This window comes from Anabrus simplex, chromosome 13 (assembly GCF_040414725.1).
Source record: "Anabrus simplex isolate iqAnaSimp1 chromosome 13, ASM4041472v1, whole genome shotgun sequence".
NCBI classification, from domain to species: Eukaryota; Metazoa; Arthropoda; class Insecta; order Orthoptera; family Tettigoniidae; genus Anabrus; species Anabrus simplex.
In genome coordinates this window covers 59,430,077-59,439,080 of record NC_090277.1, presented here as the reverse complement: position 1 = coordinate 59,439,080, position 9,004 = coordinate 59,430,077, and positions in this window count along the sequence as shown.

Below are 9,004 nucleotides of genomic sequence, written 5' to 3'. Positions count from 1 at the left end.
CCAGTCGTCCACTTCACATCCCGGAATGTTCCAAAATTCACAACGCTTGTTCTGAAAAGGTCTTGCTTGTGTGCGTCGTCTGGTCGAAGGCCCATGTCTTTGCGGTCTTTCTTTACGTTAGCTTGCCTGCTTATTATTATTATTAATAATCTATTTCTCCGTTAGAGTTTCCTAGGGACCACATGAAAATTTCAGTTCTTCATTCCTCGTTGCCCCTTCTTCTACCTCCAAAACTCCATCTTCTAGCTATATCTCCTTTTCTCTCCTCGGATCATTCTGAGAATGTTTTCTTCCTTCACCGACCTTGGAATGCTTCCATTTTTATCACGTACTTTCTAAAAAATATATCTATCTGTTGCTTCTTCTTCTGTAATATTGTTTTTTTCCAACTCTATCTTCGCTTCACGAATAAGTCGTTTTTGATCTCTTGTTCTAACGGCATTTAAAGTTGTTTGGTTGACCTGTTGTCCATTCCGTATGAATGTCCAAAAAAATATCAATCACCTCTTCCATATTGTTTCTGTTATATTTTCTACGTTCCGGTATATTTCATCATTACTTCCTGATTTCCAGAATTCTGTAAGTTCTCAGCGGACCGAGTATTTTCTGTAGAAGCATTCTTTCGAGTACTTCTAATTTATTCACCTTGTAAGTAAGTACTAGACATTCACTCGCGTATAGGTATTATGGTGACGATGGGATAGGAAAGTGCTGGGAGTGGGAAGGAAATGGCCTTGGACTGAAGGTACATCCCCAGCATTTGCCTGGCGTGAAAACTGGAAAATAGAAAAAAACCTCTTCTGGGCTGCTGAGGGAAGGGTTCGAAGCCACTGTCTCCCGTGTGCAAGCTCACAGCTGCGTGCCCTAACCGGTTTATTATTATTATTCTTCCCCTGCTTTTTATGGAGTAACTGGTTAGAATGCAAACGAATTTGTTTATTAGGAATTGTCGTCTAGGCCACTGTTCTGTAATACATTGAGAGTAACAAATTGTAGGGGTTCTGATGGGCTGAACCCCTAACAGTTATGCAAAACTCATAGCATAACCGTTGTGCAGATTAGACTATATTTGTTACTCGTTTCAGTAAGATTGCATTCTAATCTATTACTGCATGAAAATGTGGGCAGTAATCATCATCTACGTTTCGTGGTGGATAGCAAAGCCAAGCCGGAAAGCAATCTGCCGAAAGGTTGTTTTCGAGGTGGCCATGTTGTTAATTACGACCAGCAGTAATCAGTTGATAATTTTAAAACGGTTATCCCGCGCGCGAGTCAGGGAACTGTGAAATGAAACTAGCCCAAGGTTTGAGTAATCGAGCGCTCCAGCATTGTTATTTAATACCAGCAAATGGAAATGTTTTACTACCGTGCTGCGGAATGCCATCTGCTGGATGGCAGAGGAATTAGGACAACAAGGTGGGTGTCAAGTTGATGCACGGCGACTTGATAGAACTGCTCTTAAACAGGCAGGAGTTGAACGTGTGACTTGACATCGCAGTCCCATTCTGGGGATTTCTTGTGTTGCATGTCTATTGGTATCATGATCACAGACATAGGAACACCAGTTTGCCGCGTCATTTAATCATCGTCTTCATCTTCTTTTTCAACGCCACGTAGGGTCAGCGTTGCTTTGTTGGATTCTTCTCTTCCGTAAATGTCTGTCAAATGCTTCTTTCCTCTTCCAAACTTTTTCTCGTAGATCCCCTTCTCTTTCCATCTCATTTTTTGGTCGTCCTTTCTTCCTTGACCCTTCAATTCCTTTTCCCCACGTAGTTCTTCCCTCTGCATTTTGCCCATACCATCTTAGCCTACTTTCTTGAACCTTCTTTCTTATGGGACCGATTTTCACTGATCCTCTGATGTAATGATTCCTTATTCTATCTTTTCTCGTAACTCTACCCCATCCACCTTCATATTCTCATTCTGCCACATGCACCTCTTTATCTTGCGCTTTTGTGACTGGCAACGTTTCTGCAGAACTCACCACAGATTTGAAGAGCTTTCCTTACATCCTGTAACAGACCTTCTTATATTACAGTACTCCACTCAATTTCTACCAGTTCATCCATCCATTATTTACCCTGTGCTGTATTCCAGTCCTCCATCAGTTTGTACGTATGAACCCATATATTTACATTTCCTGACCAATTGAAGTTCGTCTTCTTGCAAGTTAATTATATAGATCTTGGGCTTCCTTCGTACACATGTGTTCTCTTTTCGCCCTGATGATTCTCATTCTTCTTTTATCCAGAGCTTTCTTCCACTCGTACCTTTATAAAAGGCATAGGATCTCTAGGCGTATGTGACTGTTGACATTCTGATCACAACAACAGACTTTAGTTCTTTATGCCTATTGGAAATGAGATCACGGCTATGGGACCCAAGTTTTAAGTGACAATCCATATCATGATCACAGACAAGGGACAATCATTTTCACGTGTGTACTGAAACCATGACTGTAGCTATGACACCTAGAATTTTACGTGGCTGTTCGTATCGTGATCAAAGCAAAGTTACACGTAAAAGACTTGTACCGCGCATAGAACCCACCCAGTTAATCTTTTATCTATACACACAGACCTCGGATTTTTAGGCAGTAATAGGTTAGAATGCAAACAAATTTGGTAGTTAGAAAGTGTCACCTAGGCTGTTGGTGACTGGTGGAAAATTTTCCTCAAGAAGGAAGGGATAGCAGTGCTATTAACCTAAGAAAACAAAAACAATCTATAGACGATTCAGTTTAGCAAACTGATAAACACAAAATTCTCTTCAAATTTAATTGTCCATCCTCACACCAGAGGGGGCACGTAAGTCGACAGTAGAGACATCAGAAGATAAAGTTCGAAACTTCTTCAGCTAGACAGTTCACTGATCGTACTACAGACGGCCTTCTAAAAGGCGCTCAGTTTGAATGTATGGAGTGGTTGTACCTCCGGTACAGAGCTCCAGCCCCGAAAGTCCTTCCACGGTTGATACAATATTGAAATGTTGCATTTTAGAATATTTTAAATTCAGAAAATTTCTTGATGAAGAGTTCATTCATAAGGTATTTTGAAGAAAATAATCTTCATGTAATTTATGAAGTCGTAGAAGTCGGGTCAGTTACGCCCAAGGTTGACGGCAAGAGCGGCCGCCGCTGCCGATGCCAGGGTGGGGTCCCCCGGAACCCCCAAGTACCCTCAGATACCTATCACCCGCTACCTTGAGAGGGATAGGCATGGTGATGGTCGCTACGGAGCAAATATTGAACTTCTGCCCGATGATCAAGGGGGCTGTTGTGGAACCGCATCTTGGCCATTGCCAGTAATGATGGTTGGCATTCTCCCAAATCCAATTCTTTTACATTCTTGCCTCCGAAGTACGAGTATATTGCGATTATACGAGAAACACCAAATGATTGTTGCTGGATGCCAAATAATATTAACCATCAGTATCATCCTAGTTCTTCCGCAGCTTCTCAAATTTAGGATATTTATTAAATTAGCCAATAGAAATCGAGGGTGTGTACAGCACTGAGGCATGAAAGATTTATAATTGGTTATTTTAGGTCGCATGCCCTTCCTGACCCCACGGGATTTTCACACCGGGAGTCAAACCATGGTCGGCGAGATGAAGGCAATCACCTAAGCCGCAACACCACCCTGTTACCCAATGATAATAATGTATTGCATATAATTGTTGTTGGGCAAAGGAAACCTCGTAACTCCTCCGAAGTAAAGTTTACAGAAGCAACCAAAACTGAGCGGTCAGCAATGGCCAGAGAACTGTTCCTGGCACTTTCATTGCTTAATGATAGCCCAATTATTAGACCACTGGAGTCTTCTGTTCCCTTCCCAGGCAACGCGGCAAGCCTTCACAAGATAGATGGAGGGACACGGTTTTCTAGTGAGTGGAATTCCGAGGTTTTCATTACCTAGGAACGATATACAGGGTTTTTCTATATTCCCATTACAGACTCTGAGGGCTTGCAGTGGGTACCAAGACGATTATAGGAACATGTGTTCGGAAACGTACCGTCTTCCCGCTACCCGTAAAAAACCAGCACTGTACACGTTCAAATCTCCCGCATTGTCTGTGCAACTGACTGGAGTTCGTACGTCATTGAACGATCACGTGATGTCTCATTCGCCTAAAGGTATGTTGACATTCCATGTCATTCGGTTGAGTGTGTGATCAGCAAGGAGACGTGTTGTGCCTTCTGTTGTGTTTTCGATCTTAGTTCATACTACAGCACACTACGTACACAGCAGTACGCTGTCCGTACAGTACTGTACTTACAGTTCGTCTGTTCCAAAGATTTCGGCAATAGTTGATAGGTCGTGGTGGCCCTATTGCTTGGCCTGCACGTTCACCGGACTTGACACTGCTGGACTACATTACTACCTATGGGGTCACATGAAAACCTTGATTTACGAGACCCCTGTGGAAACCGAGGAAGACCTACTTGCGCGGGTTATGGCTGCGGCGGACCTTGGATGACCAAGGATTGGTGACCGTGTGTATGAGAACATAATACGTAGGTACAATGCCTGTGCTCACGACCGTGGTTGTCACATTGAGCCCCACCTGTAATTGTACCCAGACGGCAAACAGTAGGAGTCGGACATAGCGCCGAAAATGCGGGAGCTGAGAATGTGTGCTGTGATGGTTTTTTGCGGGTAGCGGGAAAACGGTACGTTTCCGGACACAAGTTCCTATGCTAAACTTAACCGTCTTGGTCCCCACTGAAAGCCCTCTTAGTCCGTAATGGGAATTTAGAAACACCCTGTATAATTATTAATGCAACAATTACTACTGTACAATATATGTTGCTACTGAAAAAATTAAAGCGAATAACTGCATTTCGAAATTTTAAAATGAAAAAGAGCAATGCAGCATGAGAATTTTTTACATATCTAGTCAATAGGAGATACAAAGTGAAACACGTTTTGGAATGATTAGTTCGGAAAGGGACACAGTTTAGTGGTAGACAAAAATATTAATCAAAACAATATTTTTTTATTGAAAATGAGCTGCATCAACTCTTTTATAAACTACTCACTAAAACAGAAGGTACAATTAATTTGAGAACCCCTTTATGTTTATGCAAACCTTAATGCATGACCGTTGTGCAGGGTAGACTATACTTGTTACCCACTTCAGTAAGATTGCATTCTGACATATTACTGCCTAAAAATTTGCGTCTATCTATAAGAAGTAAGTACTTGTCCAGTTAAATGCCATAACGAACCAGCAATGGGAATACTTCAGAAGCTGCGGCGTACGCCAGAGGATACTTGTTAGAATCCTGTGTTTCTCGGCTCTCACAATCCACTAACAAATCATGCACCACTCCCTACCCTGGAGGGTTTCGGAACACAGGAACGTAGGAGTCATATACAGTCAGTAAGTGAGCTTCTTGCCAGCCAAGCACGTCGCACTTCTTGAACGCCGACGCAGAACGTGACTGCTAAGTTGTGCAAGCTGCAGGCGGCAAGCAAGGAGAGTAGCTAATTTAGTGAGTGAGGTCCAAGGAAGCCAGTCAGGCCACCTGAGCTAACTTACACTTAATATTGATGGCTGTTTGACATACACCATTTGTCCGTGACACACCTCTCCCTGTGGAACACGTGCGTCCAATTACCACGGAGTAACTTCCACCTGACGGGGCACTGCATCACCCAGTGAAATAATTACACCTCCCTTCCAGTTGGGAACTTTGTTCACGAAACTACATTAACGTACTAAGGAAGTAGAGTAGAACCCCGATTATCCGAAGTAATACGGACCAATGTCACTTCAGACAAATGAAAACTCGGATAATACGGATGGCCTCGGCCATTTCGGATACAAATTATGTACATGCGCATATTAAATTTAGCTCCAATTTATACGGCATAGTATCATTTCCAAGCCTCTTTTCATACCTTAGAGAACTTACTGGTGTACAAACACAAATAAATAATGTATGTAAATTTCACCACTGCACATTCCGAAATGGCGCGGGAGTTTCAAAAGATATCGTAAGTTCTGCAATCAATGACTTAAAATCAGGAGAAACAATTAAATGATGGGGGAAGTCAGGAAGTAACATAACAATCAGGAGAGTTGGCAGGTATGTATAAACCTATAGAAAAGGTACTGAATGTATTTATCCCTCTAATTTGAAGAATTCACTGGAATTGGTTTCATGAAAATCTTTTTTCTGCCGCTTTTACGAAATCTGTGGGGTCGCAAATGTGGATCTGACCCTGTTTCACGGCCGGATGCCCTTCTTGACGCCAACCATTTATGGAGGGATGTAATCACTATTTCGTGTTTCTGTGGTCTGAATGTGAAGAGGAGAGTGCTAGGACATACACAAACACCCAGTCCCCGAGCCTGAATAATTTTTTTTTGTATTTGTTTCACGTCCGACCGACACAGATAGGTCTTGTGGCGATGATGGGATAAGAAAGGCCTAGGAATGGGAAGGAAGTGGCCGCGGCCTTAATTAATTAATTAAATTAATTAATGTACATTTGCCTGGTGTGAAAATGGGAAACCACGGAAAACCATCTTCAGGACTGCCGACAGTGGGGTTCGAACCCACTATCCCTCGGATGCAAGCTCAGAGGTGCGCGCCCATAACCGCACGGCCAACTCGCCCGGTCCAGGAGAATTAATCAGAAGGGATTAAAATCCCCGAACCGGGCGGGAATCGCACCCGGGACCCTCTGAACCGAAGGGCAGTACGCTGACCATTCAGCCAAAGAGTCGGATGGAATTGGTTTCATGATAATATTATAACACAGTTAGGAACAAGGCCGCTTGGTCACTGTGTACTGCGCACTCAAATCGGTGCTCCTACTGCATCGTTTCCCTTGTTTAGAGTAAGATTATTTTTTGAAATGTGGTGGTGAAAATAGATTTCAGAAGAAGTAGAACTAGGCAACTTCAAATACCACCGGACTGAGCCAGGATTGAACCTGCCAAGTGGGGGTCAGAAGACCAGCGCCTCAACCGTCTGAGCCACTCAGCCTGGCTCTTACCATTCTGCTGGAAGGGAAAATCATGGGGAAGAAAGGCTGAGGACGAGCGAGAAAAAAGTTCCTTCAAGACCTGGCACAGAGTCTTCATTATTGTTCCTATTATGAAATGAAACGAGGAGCTGATAACAGAATGATGATGATGATGATGATGATGATGATGATGATGATGGAACTTTTAAAAGGAGGAAAGATCACAATACGAAGATAAAGCTGGAATTCAAGAGGACAAATTCGGGCAAATATTCATTTATGCGATGAGGAGTAAGGCACTGGAGCAAATAATCAAGGGAAATGTTCGATAAATTTCAAAGTTCTTTTAAAATGTTTAAGAAAGATATACGCAAACATTTGATAGAGAATCTGCGACTCGGGCGAAGCACTAAATGCAGATCATTGATGAATGATGAGACTCCCTGATCCTCAAGCTTGGAAGTCAGTCGATGGACGTGTAATTCATTCCTATGAAATAACTTACCGCAAAATACCCCAACGTAGAGAAGCCGAATGGATCAAGCAAACAAGATAATCTGTTAGTCCACAACAGATCAGGGTAAGGAGAAGACCGAAGGCGGGTACAATTCGGCTCAATGAGCATCACTTCAGCTCAGGGCAATAAAGGAGCAGAGTACAGCCTAGCAGCTGCTTGCACGGCTCTCAATTACAACTAGTAAAGGGTCTTAACAGTTTTGTTGTGTTACCATTGATGCTTTCACGGCCCGTTTTTATAGAATTGATATAGGACTTATGCCGTGTCAAGACAATAACATGAAATTCTTTGTTTAGGTTTCGCAGAAAACTTTGCTCTGCGTCTTCAGAAGAAAATCTCGAATGTTAACGACAAAGGCTTCTCAAACAATGAGGTTTGAATTCAGACGTTATAACAGAAATGGAATTGGTACGTTCATCGTCACCATATGGCTCACCGGATGCGGTACAGTGCTAGCGTTCCAAGCGGAAGCTGACGGAACCATCAGAATAAGTCTGAGAGGGAGTCACATAACATAACAGGTGTACACACACATATGAAAGTATGACATTGACACAAGCCTGGAATGAACCATCTGGCAATGAGGAACGTATGAATTATTAAAACACCGAAACGAAATAACAATAGTGTAAATCCTTAATGGCTGGCAACCACGTATTACTTAACTGATAGCCAGTGTTCCTGTTGAAATTGTTAGGATTTCTACGTATTTCCGCAGCTTCCCATACAATCCTGGATCGAAGTTGTGCCTAATGTCTCGTTCTATTCAGTGCATAACATTATGGCGAGGAAACAAAATAATTTATGTATACAAACGATATGTGCTAAGTAAATTCGTTTAATTATATTCATTTCAATTAGGTTATGTGATGGAAATGGAATTATTTTGACATGTGATAACTAAATACTCTTTTGTCTTCTACCTGTACTCATTGAAATACTGTAGGCCTACATAAACCTTGTTTAGGAATACACCATAAAAATGAACGACAAACGAACTGTCCGATTGTATTGCGTTAGCATATCATACTTAGCCAGGTACATTGCTGTGGCTTTGCTTGCGCCTTGACTCCGCATACCGCCATCTAGTCTTCACATCACAAACTATTAGAAGTCAGCTGCTCTCGGCTCTTCCCGCGCTCAAGGAGCGGGGCTCTCTCATTGCCCACGTATGGATTAGAAGTACTGGCTGACACACGGCTATATTCGAAGTCATCATTCAAAATGAAGGCTTAAAACGAAGCGGGCTATCGTTAAATGGATGGGGTTAACTTGGTGACCATTCCCTTTGTATTACAAGTAACTAATTTCATCTTGGTCCGTGGTGGAATTATTAGATACAGAGTGTCTCCAAAGCACCGACAAGGCTTGGTATGTTGTGCGGGATGGCGGACTGATCGGTTTTCTAGAAGGAGCCCCTGTCCGAAAATGCACGGTTTGGGCGCTGGAGAGCGTCGGAGTCTGAGAACGGTTATGACAATTTGTTCCGATTTGGGTCTTAATACGG